Consider the following 24,923-nt stretch of genomic DNA (forward strand, 5'->3'; position numbering starts at 1 on the left):
GCCGTTTCCTCAGAAATGTTGTTTATGAAGAGGTGATAACGAGATAAAGGTGTGTACATGGAGACAATTTTTATTATTATTTATAATCGCCGTTTCCTCAGCAATGTTGTTTATGAAGAGGTGCTAACGAGATAAAGGTGTGTACATGGAGACAATTTTTATTATTATTTATAATCGCCGTTTCCTCAGCAATGTTGTTTATGAAGAGGTGTTCACGAGATAAAGGTGTGTACAGTGTACATGGAGACAATTTTTATTATTATTTATAAGCGCCGTTTCCTCAGCAATGTTGTTTATGAAGAGGTGCTAACGAGATAAAGGTGTGTACATGGAGACAATTTTTATTATTTATAATCGCCGTTTCCTCAGCAATGTTGTTTTTGAAGAGGTGATAACGAGATAAAGGTGAACATGGAGACAATTTTTATTGTTATTTATAATCGCCGTTTCCTCAGAAATGTTGTTTATGAAGAGGTGATAACGAGATAAAGGTGTGTACAGTGTACATGGAGACAATTTTTATTATTATTTATAAGCGCCGTTTCCTCAGCAATGTTGTTTATGAAGAGGTGCTGACGAGATAAAGGTGTGTACAGTGTACATGGAGACAATTTTTATTATTATTTATAAGCGCCGTTTCCTCAGCAATGTTGTTTATGAAGAGGTGTTAACGAGATAAAGGTGTGTAGATGGAGACAATTTTTATTATTATTTATAAGCGCCGTTTCCTCAGCAATGTTGTTTATGAAGAGGTGTTCACGAGATAAAGGTGTGTACAGTGTACATGGAGACAATTTTTATTATTATTTATAAGCGCCGTTTCCTCAGCAATGTTGTTTATGAAGAGGTGCTGACGAGATAAAGGTGTGTACAGTGCACATGGAGACAATTTTTATTATTATTTATAAGCGCCGTTTCCTCAGCAATGTTGTTTATGAAGAGGTGTTCACGAGATAAAGGTGTGTACAATGTACATGGAGACAATTTTTTATTATTATTTATTTATTGAAGAAAAATTGTTCCGAAAATAATTTATCAAAACGTTGGCAGATCCAGCAGCCTCCGCATTCTTGCCCTGGACGAGGAAACAAAGAAGAAGCGCGGTTTCCTCAGCAATGTTGTTTATGAAGAGGTGTTAACGAGATAAAGGTGTGTACAGTGTACATGGAGACAATTTTTATTATTATTTATAAGCGCCGTTTCCTCAGCAATGTTGTTTATGAAGAGGTGCTGACGAGATAAAGGTGTGTACAGTGTACATGGAGACAATTTTTATTATTATTTATAAGCGCCGTTTCCTCAGCAATGTTGTTTATGAAGAGGTGCTGACGAGATAAAGGTGTGTACAGTGCACATGGAGACAATTTTTATTATTATTTATAAGCGCCGTTTCCTCAGCAATGTTGTTTATGAAGAGGTGTTCACGAGATAAAGGTGTGTACAATGTACATGTAGACAATTTTTATTATTATTTATTTATTGAAGAAAAATTGTTCCGATAATTTATCAAAAAAAGTGCACAACTTTTTTTTTGTTTCCAATTGTCAAAACGTTGTGGCCTTTGGAAGTGTTAAGGAATTCAACTCTACTCAACATACTTGGCGCTTGCCAACGAAGTACATCTCAATTTGGTGGTAAAAACGATTCACGACGGGTTTCCTTACTCATTGCTTTGCAGTCTGCATTCAACCCCTTCATTTGTCATCTCATTGACCTCATTTCATCTATCTATAATTCCAGCAGTGTGTGTGTGTGTGTGTGTGTGTGTGTGTGTGTGTGTGTGTGTGTGTGTGTGTGTGTGTGTGTGTGTGTGTGTGTGTGTGTGTGTGTGTGTGTGTGTGTGTGTCGTCTAGCTATAATTCCAGCAATGTGTGTGTGTGTGTGTGTGTGTGTGTGTCGTCTAGCTATAATTCCAGCAATGTGTGTGTGTCGTCTAGCTATAATTCCAGCAATGTGTGTGTGTCGTCTAGCTATAATTCCAGCAATGTGTGTGTGTCGTCTAGCTATAATTCCAGCAATGTGTGTGTGTCGTCTAGCTATAATTCCAGCAATGTGTGTGTGTCGTCTATCTATAATTCCAGCAGTGTGTGTGTGTGTGTGTGTGTGTGTGTGTGTGTGTGTGTGTGTGTGTGTGTGTGTGTGTGTGTGTGTGTGTGTGTGTGTCGTTTACTAGAGCGAAGGAATGGCCTGTGTGGTTGTTGTTTCTGGCACGCGGTTTGAAAGGTTTTTTTTTGTTTGTTTGCATGTACGGCCACGCACGTACAGGCATGCACTAGTATACTTAAAGATCCTATTGTTTTTGTTGAATTACCCTTTTTGCTAAATTAGCACACCTTGGTGAGTGAGTGAGAGTATTATTTTGTTAATAACGTGGTTTTGTCATTTTTGTTCACAAAGGGTATAACAAGCTGGTAGGGGACATGGTTGCTCGCTCTAGATGGAAAGCTGGCAGACGCGACTAGCCGATATTCATGTACATGCTATCAATCAATTTTGCACAATAAATATGATTATCACAGCCCTCTTAGTTTGCGCCCAGAAACCCGCCTTGTGAAATTTCAGGCATGTTTCCAAAGAGACTCTAACAAATGGCAGCCCTGGTAGTTTATCTATTCGCTAAAGATTTTATTTTTTTTATATGATGCTGTAAGACATCTTCCTTGGGCACAAAAAACAGGTCCCTCGGAGGTCCAGTTTCGGAGGTATTGATTTTTTTTGTATAGTCCACAATAAGTGTACGATGTACGATAAAGTATTTTAGCTGTTGCTAAGCAACGGAGGTGTGCATAGCAACCATTCATTTTTGTGTACATGCCCGCCACATTGTACACATTTCACCCAAGTTTCATCAAAATCAGACTCTTTCTCTGAGAGATATTCGCAATTAACCGTTTCTGAAATGCTCGACATGTACTCGCCCAAAACCTATCTCCTCCTACAAATATTTTTTGTTAGGGCTGCAAGTTGGCATGAAGGGAGTGAGATAGATTGCGCACAGAACTGTAAGTTTCGATTTTTCGATTTATTTATTTTAGATTTTTTTTCGATTTTTTTGACCACTTTAAAGGGCCGTTGCTCGGGCCCGGGGTCCCATATTCGAAAGCACACGATTCCCAGAAATATTGGTCCTACCTACCAAATTTCATTGGAATCAGTTGAGTGGTTTAGCCCCTCGGCTTGACCAAAGTTGACAGACAGACAGATGGAAATGTCCAGAATAAGGGTGCTCTAAGAGCAGCCAATTATTTATTAATCATGCCTATGAAACAAGAATGGGCTAAAGTCGCTACTGCCACTCCTGGTGCAGGCGCAAACAGCATCGTGCACCCATTTCCATCTTTGACAAGGAAACATGGTGGGAGATGCAAGTTGCGGCAATTTACCCAAATAGGAGTGTGTTGGTGAAATAGCTAATGTTGTTGGTTCATCAACAACAGTTGCAGCCTTGAAAATGTCTGGAAAGAACTGTGTTTTTCCTTAAATTTGAGGCTGGTGCAAATAAGGTGATTGACAAAGGCATTGTTCTCGGAGGGTTATCCCTTTGAACCCTGAGCTCCTTGGACTTTCGGCTCCCCCACCCTGAGCTCCCTGGCGAAAAATCTGTCCACTTGGGTAGATGGAGGTTTGAATAGCAGCTGGTAAAATGGCCACTAGGGTTCAAAGGGTTAACGTATGAATTATAAGGTTTCTCAAATGATGACTAATGAACGTTGTTGTTATGTATGTAAAGCTATAGCTGCTGTGGTTCGGCCGTGAAATAATAACACACAAACACATAAACACTTGAAAATATTTACAAGATAATGGATCATGTTTTGCCTTGGATCAATGAATGTTCATGGCTACAAAGATGCGTTCCACGTGAATAAAATCTTGGCTTTGTTGAACGAAAATCCTGGGTTAGTTTTTTTTATTTATTTATTTTTTACAGGACATGCATATGATCCAGGAGGATGCTTTCCCTTTGGAAACCCATTGGGAGGGATCAGTTTTTTTTTTTCAGTCAATTCACTGACATCTTGTGGGGTGGCCTTCCTTTTTCATCATGTTTAAATGAGGTCAATTTTGGTCGTTTGCTGCATGTTAATGTGCAGTCTGAAAATATTGTTATTAACTTTGTCAATGTTTATTCTCCATGTGTTGGTGCTGAGAGATTGTGGTTATTCTGCCGTATGCAGAGATTTATGCGCACCTTGCCTGGTAAAGACTGTGTATTCCTTGGAGGTGACTTTAAATTTACTTTCAATGCCTCCCTTGATCAAATGGGTCAGGAAACACATCGTCAGTCGTTCTGCTATGGAATACAGCAGTCAGCAGGTGACAATACTGTTAAACCTGAGAGACATTTGGCATGTACAGCACCCCACAAACACCTCATTTGCATGTACTGTGCCAGTATCAGGGGTGGCTACATCTCGCAATCCTGTCTTGATAGAATTAATATGTCTCACCATTGGTTTAGGAAGGACTATTATTGTGGCATCAAATTTTATGCATTTTAGAGATAATAATCTGGCGTGGATAAAGTTTTCCCTGGCTGAGAAGTTACGGTGCTGACTTTTGGCACTTTAACAATGCCTTAGCCCAGGATGAGGGTTTTTCAGCATTTCTTAAATTTTTGTGATGTTGGATGAGGAAGAAGGGAGACTTTGATTCGTTTGGCCTCTGGTGGGATGTGGGGAAGGTGTGGTTGAAGTTATTATGCCAGGAATAGTCATGGGTTGAGTAAAGCGCTTGGGATGTAGATTGTGTGGCTTCAAGAAGAATCGTTAGGAATAGTCACATGGATTGAGTGAAGAGCTTGGGATGTAGATTGTGTGGCTTTAAGAAGAATCATTGCATCTCAAGCGGTGCCTGACCACACTTACCACTGCTAAATTGCATAGGTACGACAAAAATCAGAATACCCCAAAGGTGCGATGTACTGTGAATGAAGGTCCAAGAGGAATATATGTGCACTCTCGAGTGCAGTCACCCTTTGAGGTTGACTATGCCCTGAGCTATCTCAAAGCTTCAGAAAAATGCAAAGGTCAGTTCAAGGCTACATCCTGTGTTTTGCCAGAAGGCTCTTTGGTCAATGATTTCGAGAGGATTTATGAGTGGATTGAAGCTTTTTTTTTTTGTGCTGTTTTCTGTTTCTTCCTCTTTATCTATCTCAGCTTTATTCAGTTAGAATGTCGATGTGGAGGAATGTGGCTCTCATGGAACAGTCTCTCCATGGCTGTCCCACAGTATCAGGAGTGTCTAGAGGTTCTGGATGAACTGACAGCTACCCTGCATAGTCTCTTACTTGATAAGTCTCCTGGAAATGATGGTTTATCTTGTGAATATAATAACAGGATATGGGACCTAATTGGACCCAATCACCAGTGTCGTCCAGGAAGCTCGTGAAACAGACCAAATGCCACTCTCTTGGTGCCAGGCAATTTGACTTTGATCCCCCAGGCAGATTTGAGGGACGACAACGTTTGGATGAACTGACAACAACCTAGAACGGCATTTGGTAGAGTTAATACCTCCACCAGGCTGAACAGTTTACATTTTGTATTACACTAATCGGCCGGATCTGAATCTGGACTGGAACCAAAATCGAATCCGCTTGTTCTTGTCACCGAACCAACTCATCAACCTGCTTTTGTCATAACTCGTCCACAACTTTTTTCGATATCATACTATACATAGATTTTATTCTCATCTCTCAATGGTGAAGAATCGCATATTAAAAAATGATTGTATCCGGATCTGGATTTGGATATTCACCAAAATTTGAATCGATTCATCCTTGAAATGCACCCAACCTCTTCACCAAATGTCGTCCGAATCCGTCCACAACTTTTTGAGATATTCTGTTCACAGACAAACAAACTAGAAATCACTCAGAGAGTGACACTTGGCAAAGTAGAAAGAACTAGAATATTGCTGAATTGCAGGATACGTGCTGCATAGGCGTGGCCAATGCGCCATTTAGTTACCAATCACAGGACACGTTGCTGCGTGGGAGTGGCTGCATAGGCCGGTGCTAACGAGATAAAGGTGTGTACAATGTACATGGAGACGAGAGCGCATACTTCCACCAGGCTAAACAGGAATGTTTTGTGATCGGCCCCGCAATCCCACTGATTTCCGGATCTGAAACCAGACCTGAACAAAAATGGAATTTACTTGTTCTTATCACCTAGCCTGGTGTTGGCGCAGTGGTTAGGGCAGCGGCTTGGGATCCAAAAGGTCACGAGTTCAAGCCCCGTTGGGCCACTGAATTAATACACCAGGGGGTTGACTCAGCCTGTCATCCTTCCGAGGTTGGCGAAATGAGTACCAGTGCACTGGGCCGGTGTATACCCCGGTTAAAATAGGTGTACCATATCCCTGTGTCGTAAGAGGCGATCAGGGTTGCGTCAGGAAGGGCATCCGGCGTAAAACATGTGCCAAATCACCATGCGGATCATACGGATGATCCGCCGTGGCGACCCCGAACGGGAGTAGCCGAAAGAAGAAGAAGAAGAAGACTTGTTCTTATCACCTAACCCACTCATTCACCGAGTTTTGTCATAACTCGTCCACAACTTTTTGAGATATCGTGATATACTGTCCATAGTTTTTGGCCCCATCTCTCAATGGCCAAGTGTCACTTAAATAAATTAAAAAGTTCTCGTATCCGGCTCCGGATTCGGATCTTCATCAAAATCGAATTGATTTGTCCTTGTCACACACCCAACTTATCCACGAGGTTCCATCCGAATCCGTCCGCAACCTTTTGAGATATCATTCTAAATATCGTTCTCGCCCGATCTCTCAATGGTGAAGAATCACTTATTAATTGTAAGATTTGGATCCAGATACAGATCTTCAACAAAATTGAATAGATTCAACCTTGTCACACACTCAACCTGTCCACCAAGTTTCGTCCGAATCCGTGCATGACCTTTTGAGACATCGTGTTGGATATAATTTTGGCCCTATTTCTCAAAGGTGAAGAATCACTGAAAATTCTAGTGTGTGGATCCTGACTAAAAACGTTTTTTTGGTTTCCATTGTCGAGGCTCGTATAAGAGTGAACACACAGCACAAATAACACGTGGAGCAGAAGAAAAGAGGGACGAGAGAGGGAAGCACAAAATAGTGGGGAACAGAGACATTAGGAGATCTGTGGAAGGGAGAGGGATGTGGTGCGGAACATGGGGAATACAAGATGGACATTACAGGGACTTTCAGGAAGGAAAGCAGGGAATTTTAAGGAGGTGGGTTTGGGGTGGATTAAAGGGGGTAGAAAAGATCGAGGATTTGGATGGGGGGGGGGGCGATAAGAGGTGGTGGTGAACAGCTGTTTTGAAGGCCTGGAGGGAAGAATGGGCCCGAATGGAATTTTGAAGGCCCGTACCATCGAACCCCAACAGCTCTTGCACCTTCTTGCGAAGTGGTCACCACAGCTACCAAGTTTGGTGAATTTCTACCCAACCATTTATGAGGCGATAGCATGACGGATGGACAGTTGGACAGATCGACAGACAGACGAAGCCTATTAAAATATCCTCCATTTGTTTTCAAAAAGGGGGCGGGGGGGGGTAATAAGGCAAGGGTGTCCCCTGTTTGGTGATTGCTACTCCTATGCACTGAACCTTTTCTCCGTTTGCTGAGGCGAAGATTAAGTGGCGTTGTGCTGTCACACAATAATGTTCCTTTCATGCTCTCCACATATGTGGATGATGATCTCATGTTTTCAGGAAGTCTGAGGGATATGCCAACAGTTTATGACTGTCAGCAGGTCTACTCAGCGGCATCTTCTGCTATGATCAATCGGCGAAAGAGCTCTGCGCTTCTGGTTGGCCCTATGCAGATTGAAGAATTCCCCACGCTGTTTCATCAATTAACATGGAGTCATCGTCGTCTGAAATATTTGGGGGCTTATCTTTCTATCTCTCGCAAGGCTTCATCACATGATAACTGGAGTGCTCTGGAGGAAGGAATCTCAGCTAGTTTGAGAGACTGGGTGGGTTGCTGCATGGAAGAACATATTTGATCAAGTAGTTATCACTCCTAAGCTGTTGTTCAAGCTTTCAAGGAGGAGAAGTATTGCAGACCAGTTTTACCTCATGTGCAAAGGAAGATTTTGGATTGTCTTTGGAATGGTAAATGATGGTGCCCTTGGATGTTCTGAGCTTGCCTTATGGAGATAGAGATAGAGAGAGAAAGAGAGAGGAGAGAAGAGGAGAGAAGAGGAGAGGTTTTCTCTGCCTTTGTTGCAATCTATCTATAATTCCAGCAGTGTGTGGTGTGTGGTGTGTGGTGTGTGGTGTGTGGTGTGTGGTGTGTGTGTGTGTGTGTGTGTGTGTGTGTGTGTGTGTGTGTGTGTGTGTGTGTGTGTGTGTGTGTGTGTGTGTGTGTGTGTGTGTGTGTGTGTGTGTGATCGCTGTTTCTCAACAACCGCTGGTCCGATCTAATTGAAACTTGCCAGATATATTGCTGGGGACCTGAGGATGTGCTTTTTCAAGGTTTGATATTAATCGGACAAGTGCTTCCCAAGTTATGGCCATTTATTTACCAACCAATGACAGGAACCGTTGCTGCGGCCATTTTTTTATCAACCAATGACAGGAAGCGTTGCTACGTAGCCGTGGTCGATGGGGAAGAGAAGCTCAGCCGCGTTCGTCATTACGGGTCTTCTCTTCTCTTCTCTTCTCTTCTTCTCTTCTCTTCTCTTCTCTTCTCTTCTCTTCTCTTCTCTTCTCTTCTCTTCTCTTCTCTTCTCTTCTCTTCTCTTCTCTTCTCTTCTCTTCCTGTTTTTCATTGCGAAAAGGCAAAATACGTTGGCGCTAATTGAATAATTGGCTATTAAAAGCCTCCATATTCTTGCCCTGGACGAGGAAAAAAGAAGCGCCGTTTCCTCAGCGATGTTGGTTATGAAGAGGTGCTAACGAGATAAAGGTGTGTACAATGTACATGGAGACGATTTTTATTATTATTTATTTATTGAAGAAAAATTGTTCCAAAAATAATTTATCAAAAAAAGTGCACAACTTCTTTTTGTTTCCAATTGTCAAAACGTTGTGGCCTTTGGAAGTGTTAAGGAATTCAGCTCCACTCAACATACTTGCAAACGAAATACATCTCAATTTGGTGGTAAAAACGATTCACAACGAGGGGTTTCCTTACTCATTGCTCTGCAGTCTGCATTCAACCCCTTCATTTGTCATCTCATTGACCTCATTTCATCTATCTATAATTCCAGCAGTGTGTGTCTGTCTGTCTCTGTGTCTGTCTCTGTGTCTGTCTCTGTGTCTGTCTCTGTGTCTGTCTCTGTGTCTGTCTCTGTGTCTGTCTCTGTGTCTGTCTCTGTGTCTGTCTCTGTGTCTGTCTCTGTGTCTGTCTCTGTGTGTGTCTCTGTGTCTCTGTGTCTCTGTGTCTCTGTGTCTCTGTGTCTCTGTGTCTCTTTGTGTCTGTGACCGCTGTTTCCCGACAACCACTGGTCCGATCTAATTGAAACTTGCCAGCTATATTGCTGGGGACCTGAGGATGTGCCTTTTCAAGATTTCATATTAATCGGACAAGTGATTCCCAAGTTATGGCCATTTATTTACCAACCAATGACAGGATACATGCTGCATAGGCGTGGCCAATGCGCCATTTAGTTACCAATCACAGGACACGTTGCTGCGTGGGCGTGGCTGCATAGGCCGGTGCACGGCCGGCCGACGATGACGTCACGTGCCGTGCTGGTTACGATGGGGATCGATCGGTGCCTTAGTTACCGTGGGGTAGGAGTGCCAATGGTAAACGGCAGCGAATGTCATGGCAAGCAATAACAGGGAGGTAACCTTGATTTTAATTAACTCTGTGTGTAAGTATCACAGCAGTTGTTACTTCAATGCAAGCGATAATTTGTGGAATGATGTGAACATTCCGTACGGGCACGCACTACTTTTGGATAGTGATGACTTACTGTAATCGAATAATTTCTCGATTTCTTATCCGCATTTATAGATAAACATAATGCCCCAATCCAGTCGTCGTTTATGAGAGCGAAGGAATGGCCTGTGTGTTTGTTTGAAAGTTTTTTTTGCATGTACGGCCACGCACATATGGGCACGCGAGAGTGAGGGAACGGCCTGTGTGGTTGTTGTTTCTGGCACGCGGTTTGAAAGTTAAAAAAAAAAAAATTTTGCACGTACGGACACGCACGTACGGCCACGCGAGAGCGAAGGAACGGCCTGTGTGGTTGTTTCTGGCAAGCGGTTTTAAAGTATATATATATATATATATATTTTTTTTTTTTTTTGCACGTACAGCCACGCACCTACGGGCACGTGAAAGCGAAGGAACGACTTGTGTGGTTGTTGTTTATGGCACACGGTTTGAGTTTTTTTGCAAGGGGGGGGGGGAGGGTTTGCACGTACGGCCACGCATCTACGGGCATGCACTAGTATTTATACATTCAGGCAATGGACTATCCAAAGGTATATTTACGCACACCTAATGCTGCCACATAGATGCACAATGGCTTCATAATTTCTTCAGACAAGCGCTCAGTTTGGGGTACAAAAGGCAGGTTGTCCTTATCGCCTCACAAAGCCTTGGTCATGACACATTGCCTTCCTTCTCTCAGGAAGTGCTGAAGGCTTGGAATGTAGGTAATATGGAGAGAGAGAAAATGATCCTCACCCCTGTTTTTAAAAAAAAAAAACTGTTGGAAGAGCCCCTTTTTACAACTAATTTTTGCAGGCTACAACGTTAGCCTCTTACTCGATTGGGAAGAAAATTGGTTTCTTGAGGTATAATGACGGTTGGAGATCTCTTCGATGATGGGAAGAAAGTGCCTCTGTCACCCGAGACGCTTGAAACAATGATAAGGCTAAGGACAGTTTGAATTCCTTCCAGGAAGTAAGAAACTCCTTGCCTCCTCATGATGGCCTGGTTAAAAAACCTGTTCAGGATAGCCCTGACACCTTTCTGGCTTTTGTAATCAGTCCATGGGGTTGTGATCTCTCCTAGTCACCTCCCGTGCATAATATGAGCAAAGTCCCTGTTGCATCTGCTGTGTCCTTTTGTGGACTGCTGCAGATGGTGATATTCCTCCTCGCCATTCATTTTGCTATACTTCGGTTTGACACTCCCTGGCGAGGGTTTCTTCTACCTCCTTTGCCCGTTCCATCACAGTGGGAGTCCTATCTTCCACAAATACCCAGAATGCGGTGGGTGACCTTAAATGGACGGTACTTCAAGAAGCAAGGAGTTCTCGGCACCATTGCAACATTTTTCCGATTCCTGGTGGATGTTGCTTCTGTGTTACATTGGAAACTTTTTTTTTAATGCATACATGCAATGCCCTCACCTTCAACCATTTCTATTTTGCTTGTTAAGAATCTATTATTACATTTCTGGCTTCATTTCTCACTCACACTTTTGATTTTCCGTTATCTTGTCTGAAAAGAAAGGAAGTCGTGGGACCTTCTTGTAAATTTTATTTTGGCCTCGACAATACTGGCAATTTATAAAGCGAGGAAGGCAAAGATTGACAATATAGAGTTACAAGATAGTTCTGCATGCCTGAAAGCTTTGTTGCGCTCATGGATCATTTCGGAGTTCAAGGCGGTGCAATACTCTTGGAATATTGAGAGGTTCGGAGCAATTTGGACTCGTAATGATGTGCTTAGCCTTATTTCTCCTTGCGGCGCTTTGCTTTTCCCAGTATGATTATTAATTTTGTCCTTGTATTTGGTGTCTGTGTTTCCTGTTTCTTCCTCTTTATCTATCTTGGTGGTGCTTTATTTCTTAAATTGCGGTCCACTGCGGTTCTGCTACGGACATGCAGCGACACTAAACAGATAGTTTCTGACTGCCCGGGGTTTCTTGTGCCTTGCGTGCAGACCTACTACTACTACTGCTGCTACTGCTACTACTATAATGGCCACAGTTATTCCCACCTCCTTGTGGGGTTGACCGGGGAAAGTGTTCCATCCAAGTCTTTCACGAACTGGCTGGGAAGGCCTGACGTTTGAAAGAAGGTGATTCAGGTGGGAATGTGTAATTTATTAACCTCTGCCATCGAAGATCGGAGGTTACTGTTTTCACCCCTTTCTGTTTGTTTGTTTGTTTGTTTGTGAACAGTATTACGGAAAAACTCCTTGACGGATTTCGACGAAACTTGGTGGGGGGGGGGGTTAGGTATGGTCCAAGGATCATGCCATTAGATTTTGGACTTGGTCCCCCCCGCCAAAAAAAATTGTTAGAGAAAAAACCATTTTTTTTTTGCATTTCTACATGTTTTAAGTGATTTCCAACCCTCCCCCCCCCCCCCAAAAAAAAAAATTGTTAGAGAAAAAAAAATTTTGGAACTTTTTTCAACAAAATTTAGATTTCTTTTTTTTTGCATTTCTACATGTTTTAAGTGATTTCCAACCCCCCCACCCCCAAAAAAATGTTAGAGAAAAGAACTATAACTCTGTCAGCACTGTTGACATATTTAATGAATAAGATATAAGGTTCACTTGAGTGACCCAGCAGTATTGGCGGCAGAGGTTTTGCACTCTCCCGAGTACTCCCCCTCTAGTTTTGAGTGCCGAGGATAACTTGCTCACTTTTCATGAAAGGCACTCTGGGATCCTTGACGTCCACCAACGACCAGGGATGGTAGATTTGTTCTCCGGCTTGACGTCTTTCTGATGAATGGAACACACATTAATGAGCACCTTGCCTAACATGTGAAACACCAGGGTGGCAGTTCATATCTGGGTAGGGATTCAAACCCAGGCAAGACAGCTCAAAGGTGGGTGCGCATACCTCCAGCCTATCCTGCCAGCCAAAGAAGGAAGGAAATTTCAAATCTACGAATTAAATCCTTGGAGACGATCGAGGTTTTTTAGTCATGCTTAAAGCAGGATGAGTGGGAGTCGGGGACTCCAGAGGAGTGAGATTTCCTCTTTGGGAAGTAAATCTCTAAGTGTAATGCACAAAGGAAACACCGAGTTCACACACGTGTGCGGTGAGTTAATAGATGAAACCCCCCGAGAATAATAAGAAACGCATTGCTCATTTTGCAGTTTGTTATGATAAGGTGCGTTCTTTGTAAAGAGAGAAAGTGACTTGTGAAGGTGGACACAGTAAAGGGGAGATTTGTAAAACTCAAAGTGAAAACAATTCGGTAATCTTAAAAAAAAAAAAACCTGTAGAATTAAAATGAAAAGGAATGACACAGGAGGTCAATATTGGAGGAGGAGAAGGAGGAGAAGGAGATTTAGTAAAGAGTCATTTGTGAGTTTCAATTAGATGACCTATGAGGGGAGTTCTAAAAGTTCTACAAATGAGGTACAATAGTCCAAGATGAGCCAACTTTTTCATTTAAATATAAACAAAAACAAATAAATACATAGATGTTTCCTCATAAATTATTACCACTGCTACCAGAGGTGGAAGTTATGTTTTCACCCGTCTTTTTGTTACTTGGCAAAAAATATATATATATAAAATTTGACAAATATGTTGAGTGTGTGTGTGTGTGTGTGTGTGTGTGTGTGTGTGTGTGTGTGTGTGTGTGTGTGTGTGTGTGTGTGTGTGTGTGTGTGTGTGTGTGTGTGTGTGTGTGTGTGTGTGTGTGTGTGTGTGTGTTTTGTAACATTTTCCTTGATATTCTATCCATGTATATAAATGAGATATTTTGTATTAATATGTCGATTCTTGTGTTGCATTTTGGAGGCGATGATGGTTTTGAAAGTGTTACCATGATATTGAATGAAAATGCAACGTGCTCTCACAGAACAGATTCTCTCTCTCTCTCTCTCTCTCTCTCTCTCTCTCTCTCTCTCTCTCTCTCTCTCTCTCTCTCTCTCTCTCTCTCTCTCTCTCTCTCTCTCTCTCTCTCTCTCTCTCTCTCTCTCTCTCTCTCTCTCTCTCTCTCTCTCTCTCTCTCTCTCTCTCTCTCTCTCTCTCTCTCTCTCTCTCTCTCTCTCTGTCTCTGTCTCTGTCTCTGTCTCTGTCTCTGTCTCTGTCTCTGTCTCTGTCTCTGTCTCTGTCTCTGTCTCTGTCTCTGTCTCTGTCTCTGTCTCTGTCTCTGTCTCTGTCTCTCTCTCCTGTTTGTCCTTTTTTTCCTCCATATAGTTTTATGATTTTTAATCTGGAGATCCCAGACAGCCATCTCCCATCACTCACTGCCACCCACCCCTTCCCCCTACCTTTCATGAAACGTGCCGCTTGTCCGCCTCGCCTGAGAGCTCGCGCATATGAACTTCTAGATCGATCAGTTCATGTCGTCGTTCTTGGTCGTTCCTGCACTGCAATCGACCAGTTCGGTCCCTGTAGGCAGCAGGACTTCCCACAGTTTTTGCTTCTCTTTTCTGGAATATGCAATAAATAGATATCGCCTAATTCTGTATTGGGGCCGACACTTTCAGTTCTTACTTCTCTTGTCGATTTCCCCATTTTTAATTTTTTTTACTTGTCTGTCTTTCAGTTTTAATTATTTTGTGACCTGGCTTGAGAATATCCTTTGAGTTGGATGACCCATAAGTAAACAACATCAACAACAACAAGAATTAGCCTTCTGTCCCATTGTAGTACTGTGCTTTCACAATCTTGTCCCATTGTAGTATGGAGGCTATCTCTCACCATCCCATCCCATTGTAGGATTGTTATGTGTTTGGGGAAGAGGGTAGTTTTTTTATTTTAATGTAAGGCTATAGTATAGACTGTGTGCTTGTGTAGGACAGATTATTTTCCCCTGAAGCAACCATCTTGTCTGTACCTGTTTGTGGTGAGGATGTTGAGGTCACGGAGAGATTCACTTACCTTGGCAGTGATTTTCATGTCTCCGCTGGCTGTGAGCCAGAGGTCAACAGACGTCTAAGTCGGGTCTGGGGAGTCATGGATTCACTGAATCATGGGGTGTGGCCCTGCCCGTACCTAGTCAAGAGGGTGAAAGTCCGAGTCTTCAGGTCCTTGGTGCTTCCAGTCTTTCTCTACGGATGTGAGACTTGGACTCTGACAAATGATCTGAGATGAAGACTTAACTCCTTCGGTACCAGGCCTCTTCGGAAAATCCTTGGCTATTGCTGGTCGGACTTTGTGTCCAATGTGTAGTTGCTGAGAGAGACTCAAATGAGATTTGTGACCTGTATAGTCTGTGAGTGTCAGCTTCAGCTGTATAGACATGTCGCTCGCTTTCCTGACACTGATCCTGCTCACTAGATTTTCTCAGTGAGGGAGCCTCATGAATGGAGAAGGCCAATGGGATGACCGCGTGCCTCGTGGTTGCAGCAGGTTGATCATCTCAAGGAGATGGGGATGGGCCAGGCATCATGCCTGGGGGATGGCTAGACGGAGGCCCCTGGAGTACCGGCAAAAGTGTACGCAGTGACACACTGCTATGGCGCATGCTCCCATACCTGACCTAACCTGATGAATTTGTTTGGGTTAAGTTGTTCTGTTATTGTATGCCAATGGAAGGTGTTGCTGTTTGAGATGGAGAGCTTATCTAGGTCAAGGACATTGCATGATCTGTCCTTCCTGTCTGAACCACTAAGCACCCAGGCAAGGTAAGGTGAGAGGACCCCCAAGAGGGTCATTAATATGAGGGGGCCCCAGCATGCATAAGGATATTGTCACTCTCTTATTCACCCCCTCCCCCTTCCCTCCAGCTTCAGAGCAGTGCTTGATGTCACTGCTGCAGTCAATATTGGTGGACCAAAATGAGGTTAATATCCTGATTTATTAGTGATGGGGTTTAGATCTCTTTCAGCATGCTTGCACATTCTCCACTCAGGTGTGTTAGCAACCAGAATTGGCATTAGGCCGGCCATCTGATACAGTGACTGCTTACAGCATTTTGCAATTCCACACCCGATTGGTTAATTTTAATAGTGAGGGGCTGTAAATGCAACAGCAGGTACGCCATCTCTCATCATGCCGTCTCTTGATAGTATCGGGACTATTTCACCATGCTGTCTGATTGTGGAATAGAAGCAACCTCTCAACATCCTGTCCCATTGTAGTACGTACAGTATCTTTCAGTTTAAATTATTTTGTGAGCTGGCTTGAGAATATCCTTTGAGTTGGATGACCCATTAGTAGACAACATCATCAACAACAATAAATTAGCCTCCTGTCCCATTGTAGTACTGTGCTTTCACAATCTTGTACCACTGTAGTAGTGAGCCTCCCTCTCACCATCCCTTCCTATTAGCATACATCTTCTATCTCTCACCATTCTGTTTCATTTAGTGCACTATTCTATCCATCACCATCCTGTCCGATTGTAGTTGGGGATGTTGTTTGCATTTTTGACACCATCCCATCCCATTGTAGTGCTTCTCCAATACAGCATAATAATTTTGTTACAGTCATTTTCTGGAAAGAAAAAACCTCAGAATCGTGTTCTGAATGCTTCGTATGCTTTAATCCGAACAGTGCAGATTGAAATGGAGGATATTTTAATTCCAACATGAACTTAATATGGGTGGTGGAGTCTACAACTTCAATACTAATAATCTTATAAATATTTTCAAGTGTTTGCATGTTTCTTTGTGCGTTTGTACGTTACTCTTCAATGGCTGAACCGTAGCACCTAGAGACCCAAAATTTTGGATGTTGGAACTTCAGAATCTGGGCAAGGTTCTAAGCTTCCACGCATTGGCTTTCAAGGCCATTTTGAGCCTCACAAAGGTCGCTATAAAGTGTATATTGAGATGTAGGGTCAGACAGGGCTGCTGTTTTACAGCAGCCAAAAGGTAACCACCAGGAGGTCAATAACTCCACAGCTTTTCAATGTCCAACATGTCCCAAATCCACTGCTGGGAAAAGCTCACCCAGCCGGGCAGCACCGTGTACCCCTCCCTTTCTAGTATGTAACAAATAAATGGCTCCGCAAACAGAATGCAATTCTAAGGTACTATGTATGTTTGGATTTGATCAATTGAACAGGCTCCTGTAGAATAATTTTATAGCCTTGTGCCATTCCAAATCAGTGCACAAGCTGGATTTATCAGGGGATAGGAAGAGGGGGTTGGGGGTTTCACCTTGCTTGAGAAATGACAGAAAACGAAGAGTATATAGAGGGCAGAGGGGTCTGTACTCTGTCCAAGGTGGAAATTCAGAAGCATGAGCCCTTCCCACCCCAACCCCAAGTTGTCCACCTGATTCTAACATTGCAACATGCAGCCAGTCGATCAAATCAACACCTCAGATCCAGACCCATAAACCAACCAAATTCTACCTGAATTGTGGTTAAAAATCCACAACATCCATGGAGCCAGGCTAAATGCCCAGCAATAGGGTCTCTGCATGTTAATACTACAAAAAGCCCAACAATTTGTTGGCAGTGTGTCGTCGCTGCCTGAAAGTAGGCACGTGTTCAATGGATGTCGAGTTCGACAGTGAGCCAGAAGAAAACAAAGTCCTCAGCATACATGCAGCACAGATTGTCAATAATTCAGTGTCAGGTGACCAATGGATACAGATAATTGATGTATGGAAAAATCACAAAGTGAAATTCCATATTGACACTGGAGCTCGTTGCAATACACACTCTTTCTGACTATCAAAAACTAACACATACAAGCAGGAGAGCTCTGAATATCAACAAAAATTATTAGAACCTACTCCATGCTCCAAATCCGACTTGCAGAAGTTGTCGATTTACCTGTGAAATGCAATGGCAACACATGTCTCACGACCTTTGAAATCATCAAGTTCAATCAAGAAAATGAGGCTCTTTGCTTCACAGTGCGGCTGTCATCCGTTGAGACTGGAGTACTCCCAGAAGGACTAGACAAGTTCCCAGAACTTATCAAAACAACCGGTACACTAACTGATGCCTCCACCATCAACTTGAAACCCAATGTCAGCCAGCATCTATGGAAAAAAAAAGGATCATCAAGGAATTGAATTAAATGACTGAAAAGGGGTACATCACAAAAGTAATCAAACGAGAGCAATATAAGATGAGAACAATAGAAGAGATAGTAGCATGGCTTATGCCAAAGTATTCCAAGCCAAGAGTCTGTTCTTGCAAGTAAAGATGGATGACAACTCATTGTTTCTCACAATGTTCAACACTCCCCATTGGGAGGTTCTGATGATTGCGGTTTCGATTTGGCCTGAAGTGCTCACCAGAGGTATTTCAACACATGATGGATCAAATGTAAGAGCATGTTGATGGTGCCACTGCTATCATGAAGGCCATCTTGATATTAGGTCGAGACAATGATCACATGACAAAAATCTGCAAAAAGTTGTCAACAGAGCTACAAACTACAACTTGCAACTTAACATGCAAAAATGCAAGATCTGACATCCTGAATCTCCATATGTGGGACATTTGTTAACTGTGGATGGCCTCAAACTGGACCCATTCATAGTGGAAGTTTGCAATCTGCCTCCACCCTAAGACAAGGAAGGCATGAAATGCTTTGTGGGTTTTGTGATACATCTGTCTAAATTCACTCCTAATGTCAAAGAAATAGATGCTGCTCAATCTGTGAGAGCTGTTCAAAACAGATGCCATATTTAAGTGGAAACCTGCTCAGGTGTGTGGCCTTCGACAACCTGAAAGAGTTATGCTGCACTACTCCTGTCTTGAAATATGACGTGAAGCGAACCAGAGGTGGTACACTGTAAGGCAAGTCAGAACGGTCTTGGCATTGTCCTCGTGGAGGAAGGTGGGCCTGTGGCATACAGTTCTCGTTTTTAAAGTAATGTGGAAACCTGCTATGTGCAAATTGAAAAGGAAATTTTGTCAAACCTGCATGCTTGCAAAAAGCTTCATTGCTGCATCTATGGGAAATAAAATACAGTCCACAATGATCACAAACCTTTGGAAGAGATCTTCAAAAAACAATTGGCAGCGGCTGCAATGCGTCCGCAAATAAAGCTGTTAATAATCCAGTCATACTATGCTGAAATATGGCCGAACCTAAAACAAATTGCAATCGCAATGAAGTCAGTCTCATTTCATTTATTAATACTCATGGCACGTTATATCAAAAATTGAGAAATATATATTCAGTGCAACCCATTTTATTTGACATAAAGTAGCGTGTGAGGCACAAAAATGCTTTTTTAGAGTTTTGTTAGCTTTTTCATGCCAATTTTTCTTGGCATGTGGGTGGCACATCATAACCAAAACCTCAGATTGCATAAAGATGTTCCCCGTCTTCTTCGTCTCGGAATATGGGTCGTTAACTCGTGTCGCATAAATAAACAAAAAAAAAAACGGCTCAACTCCAGCAGTTCATACTATCACCACCAGACAACATGTGATCATACTTTCGCCAACGTTCGCCACCAGACAATGTGTGATCTGTGATTGAGATGAATGTTGCGCTGACAGGACAACGTGTGATCAGTATACCCAGCAGTCACTTCGGCCGATACGCTGCAGACAATGTTGACCATAATATCAAGACGCTTGACAGCAATAACACTTTCCACGGGATGAGAATCATTGCATGTGTTACACTGAGCATCACTGAATCAGCGAAAGTCCCCAGAGAAATTATCGCTGAAGGAGATAAAATCTATCGGGCGTATTCAGATCAAACACTTCAAATTGTCAGCAGATGTCTTGCAATCAATTTATTTTGATGCTCAGATGAAGTTGAATGATGACACCAAATCACCTAATGTGGACTTACTATGGAAAACATCATGAACTGTCAGATCACTGTGCCCCGTCTAGTAAGGCATGATACAGTTGATCCACAAGGGAGATCATCCCAGTGAGGTGTCAATCGTCTTCCTCCCCGAGATTGATTTGGATCCAACTGACCTGACCTGTATCAATTCGACACTACATTACATGTGCAACAAAAGTGAACAGAGTTGAGTCACTCCGTTCATGACGTTCGATCAACTGCTCTGGTGGAAAGTTCACAATCATTGAAAGTTAACCCAAGAATAGCCGGTTGAAAATGATTGTGCTACAGCTCAATGTTTTCACACTCTAACGAGTTTTCTCAGGAGCATCGGTCACTTGATTGTCTGGGTCTGGACTTCATGAATTGTTAGAATGTTTTTACACATTTTACACACATCACATACCGTCCCACATATGTTAACCGGGAAAGCCTTTGCCCGTGCGGTCAGGGGACACTTCCTTGTTGATGCAGCGCTGCATAGCATTGTCGTATTGGAGGCATCTGATCCATTAATATCCCTTCCCCCCAGTAAGAAAATCCGGATAGAGAAGACTCCGCTGCCAAACCAAAAAGAGTCGATAAAGTAGATGATTCAGGGATCGGCCACATACCAATTAACTTACAGGGTGTTGCTCACATATATGATGAAATGGTGACTGGTAAATTAGCCCTATCGGATGTTGAGTCGAACGTCATGCAGGAAAAACTGCAGAAAGAAATTGATTCCATGGAGGGCTCTCGCATGGCTCAGCTCTGGCTCCAATCCATGGCCATGTTAGACATTGTGAAGAAATTCCTGCGATGAGTGGACTGGGAACTGGAAAGAACATCTTTAGGCTAAATATGAGATGTAACCTTCCCTAACAGCTTCTGGTCGCAACATGTGCACAAAAATCGCTTTATTTGTACCTTCAATGTGTGATGAAATTACAGGGGGAGCGTCCTGATGTCGATCAGAGGTACCAGGACGGGCTGCACGTAGTGCGAAGAATGGAAAGCTATTGGGCCGGTCTCTCAGCAGACTTGGTGATAGAGCAAGTATGAATGAGAAGTTTGAAGACAACAGGCAGTCTCGCTGGAGGACGTGGGATGTCAGAAGCTCAGTTTTCTGTGTGCTTGTTGTCCAGAACCATATGTTTCTGAAATGAACATTGCTCTCCAACAGTTCACCTCGGTGCTGTATGAGACACGTGAACAGCACAATGATCTCTTGATGTCCCTACAAATGAAAGGCTTCAACAACACGAAATAACTTCTGTCATTCCTTGCTGCAAGAAATCCATTCAACGGCAAACTTGACTTATGCAGCATTGAAAGTGGGGTCGGAGCCTGGAAAGAAGTGAACGTTGATCACGCGAAGGAAATCTGAGAGACTATCGTTAACTGTATGAGGGGACAAGCCATTAAACAATTTGTATTCTGAAAAAAACACCGAGCGGTGAGTCTGGTAACTAAATCATCCATCAAGATCAGTAATGAAGAAGTGCAGATCAATTAAATCCACAGCTTCTGGTTCAGAGATTGATTTTAGTTGCGAACAAGTTTGCTGAACTCACGGATGCCTCAAATATGAACTCTGTTGTTATCCATCGGTACTCTTCAAAGCCAAGGACATAATGCTCCCTGCTGACAAGCCAAAGTTGGCCAAAGCTCGATGGGACTCCAATCCTTTGATCGAAAATCTCTATGACGAAGGAATTCAGAATGTATTGGATGGCGGTGCCTTGGTATGCAGAATTCCATGGGACAGGCGTTCAAAGTTTGAGTAGATTTTGCAACAATACTGGTGCAATGTGCAGAGGAAGTATGTCAGGGCAACCATTATATTTGATGGGTATCTTGATGGACCATCACCAAAGGACTATCCACACATTGTGAGATCTGCCAGCCAAATGGGTAGAAGGGTCAACTTCACCGAGGAAACAACCATGAAAATGAAAGAAGAGGAACTCGTGTTGAACATTGATAATAATAAGCAGCGCTTTATTGATTTCGTCAGTGCCAGATTACAGCTTGTGGGCTGTAGCGTCTCATGCGGAGAGTGACGCTGATTTACTGATTGTGAAGATGGCTGTTGAGGCAGCAAATGCAACTGACATTGTTCTAGTTTGAGATAACATGGACCCGATAGTGCATCTCTGCTATCAGGCAAATGAACAAGCTCATCGGATATATTGTTGTGGGCTGGGGGTCGGTGGCGAGGACGACCACGAGATGGAGCAGTTAGGCCGTCTCCCACCGAACGCCGGAATGGAAAGTCGTTAACCCGGACAACTCCGGAGTCGACGGGTCGCTTAAAGGACCGTGGTCGCCAATATTTTAACGGCGTGAGGTGGGGTCCACTTGTCTAATTCCAATTTACCTAAGTACCCACGCCATCTAACTACCGGGGAAGCCACACCCTCTGCCGACTGTCCGAACTGAGTCGCTGTTACCGACTCGGATCCGGCGTAACCGAACGGAAGTTACCAAAGCTGCGCTGGACCAAATGAACAATTTACGGCACAAACGGCCTCCCTAATTCTCAATAAGCACCGTGCTAAGCCAATGAAAGAAAGCACAGACAACGAGCTGGTACATTTAACAATTGGGGCTTATTTTTAATGGGGAGGGGAGCACAAGGAGCAGAGTTAAACCGACTAAAAGAAATGTAATCAATGTACAAGCAAACACTTAACGGTTTCTACTTGCAGGACTGGGCCCACGGACACACACACACATACACACACACACACACACACACACACACACACACACACACACACACACACACACACGAAATGGACCTCGTCGGGTCTTTATTGGACCCTCCAGCCGAGGAGGATAGGTCAGCTGGGGATCAGAGTCCGGCTGTGCACCTGTTCGCCTCGTGCGGTTTGGTCGGTCTTGTTCAGTGGGACTCAAATCCACAGCTTTGACGCATCACCAAGCACCAGGGGTGAGGGATATGTGACAGACGTCAGCCAGCATGAAGGCGGACGAGACGAAAGAGACCCCTGCTCTGCGAGGACGACCAGAAAACCAGACCAGACGAATGGATCACCAACCGGCCAGGTGAGAGCAGACCAGCGCCAGCGCAGACAGAACGCGCCGAACACTCTCTCTCCCCCTCACGTGCTGGGGCCAGAGGGACCGCCTCTGACGTCACCTCATCCCTCATTGGATGTGGGGGTGTGTCGGTTGCCTCGGTGGCGGCCTTCATTGGGCAGAGGGCATGTCGATGTCTAAGCCCCCCCCCCTTGAAGAGGCTGCGCAATAGTATATGGCGTTCTGGCTTCCCATTGGCTGGCGAGCGTCGGCCGATGTTCGCTCCTCACTGAATGGACAAGAGGGACTCCAGGCCCTTTTATGGAATGAAAACCAGAGCGCCAGTGACCGATGAAACCCTGCCTACGCACGTGTTCGGCACGCCAGCACGCAAGCACGCAAAGAATGCGAATAGTGCTGAAAGCAGAGGGGGGCTGTTGCCGTCGACTACTTTGGAGGGTTGTTGGGGGATTTAAGATGTAAAAAGACCTGACTATAAAATAACCCGCAGCACACACATGAAATTCCCATTAAACACGGGGAGGAATCTAACTATACACATACTTATCGAAATAACTAAGCTTAGGGACTGCTGTCTGTTTGTGTGCAAAAGGCTTCCAAATCCGTAACAATATGTCACGCCTGAACCGAAAACAAATTCCGCAAGTGGTCGATGGTATCTAGATATCACATCACTGAAAGTTGCTCTGGGTAGTGTGACACACCAGAATATACTGTTCATTCATGCGATACAGTGGTGCGATACGACGTTGAGGATCTTCAACCTGGCAAAGGCACCGCACTGAAGCCTGTCGGTGAAAATAATGCCTTCAGGGATGCAGCTCAGGCATTCAACAATCTGCAATCCATCCAGTCAGAAGTTATATTGGCTGGAGAGAGGGCTCTTGTGATAAAATACATTAGAAAGTCTACTGATAATCTGGATCCTCGACTTCTGAACGGATGAGACACCAGAATTATATCTACCTGATCGTGGGGTCAAAGGCTTCAATTCAACCACATATGCTGCCCCCGACTACCGCATCATGCAAGTACCATGGTCTCCGCATTTACCACCAGGTTAAAATATGGAAAGGTCGCTCCATTGATGCAGATGAATGGGGATGAAGATGCAAAGGCGATGTAATGGTACCGATAATGACTGACCTCGAGCCCACGTCTCGATCGCTTCTGGAGCTAACACCCTGTGCTTGCGAATGTAGCTGTACGAACATGAGGTGCAAATGGTGGCAACAAGGTTTGGAGTGGACAGTCGTTTGTTCTGAGTGTGGCAGAGTTTGTCACAATTGTAGTGTGGAAGAGGACATATAGCAACAGTGAGGTAATTACTGTATTTCCGTAAATCAAAGGCTAATCCAGTGGTTGCTCTTTATGAAATCATCGTGGCGGTTTGATGTCATGATAACGTCATAGCTGACCAAGAACATGCCTGGTGTTGGCTTAATGGTTAGTATGGTGGGCTTGGGATCCTAGGGTCCTGAATTCAAATTCTGCTCTACTGTTGAATTAATACCAGGTGGGGTTGACTCGGCCTGCCATCATTCTGAGGTCGGTAAAATGAGTACCAGCTTGCTGGGATGATTGAGCCATTCGAGTATCTGTCGGGGTGGCGACCCATCCAGGATTGTGCCCAATAGCCCAGGAAACTGCTTTGGCAGCACCAGTGCTCTGTACAGAGTATGGTCCCAATGGATTTGGATTTGGATTGACCAAGAATGCAATATTTGAATTCTGCCGGGTTAGTTTCCTACATGAATTGTTAAAATGTCTCACTAGACATATTGCTTGCTCATCTTGGGAATTCTGACTTGCGAATAAGTGTATGTCAAACATTCAGTGCAGGTGTGGATTTGTGCCGTTGTTCTATAAACACTTATGTACGGATGTGAATGTTGGACACCCTATTGTCGGCATATCAAACGCCTCGATCAATTCCATATGCAATGCCTTTGTAAGATTCTTGGCATCACCTCGCGAGACAGAATACCCAACACCTCAATCCTAGACTGCTGTCGCTTCCAAGGAATTGAGTATTTCCTGATGCAAGCCCAGCTTCGCTGGTCGGGGCACCTCACACGTATGGAAGACCTCAGAATCCCGAAAGTGCTTTTCTATGGCAAACTTAAATTTGGTACAGTCATGTGGTGGACCAAGGAAGCATTGTAAGGATGTATTTAAGTCTACACTCAAGTCATGTGCCATTCCAGTTGCCACCTGGGAACATCAGGCCACAAGCAGGTCAGCTTGGCATAACAT

General features: G+C 43.7%; 1 long non-coding RNA gene across 2 annotated transcripts in view; it reads left to right on the plus strand.

Moving 5' to 3' along the window:
* Positions 1–1,025: 1,025 nt before the first annotated feature.
* LOC147016609 (uncharacterized) overlaps positions 1,026–24,923 on the plus strand; it is a 114,605-nt gene continuing 90,707 nt past the window's right edge. For both annotated transcript variants that reach the window (XR_015049112.1, XR_015049113.1), the window contains exons 1-2: positions 1,026–1,149; positions 11,862–12,008. This is a non-coding gene — a long non-coding RNA (uncharacterized LOC147016609). The remainder of the gene's footprint in view (positions 1,150–11,861; positions 12,009–24,923) is intronic.

Source organism: Eptatretus burgeri, chromosome 11, assembly GCF_056783735.1.
Source record: "Eptatretus burgeri isolate ZD-2024b chromosome 11, Ebu_testis_v1, whole genome shotgun sequence".
NCBI classification, from domain to species: domain Eukaryota; kingdom Metazoa; phylum Chordata; class Myxini; order Myxiniformes; family Myxinidae; genus Eptatretus; species Eptatretus burgeri.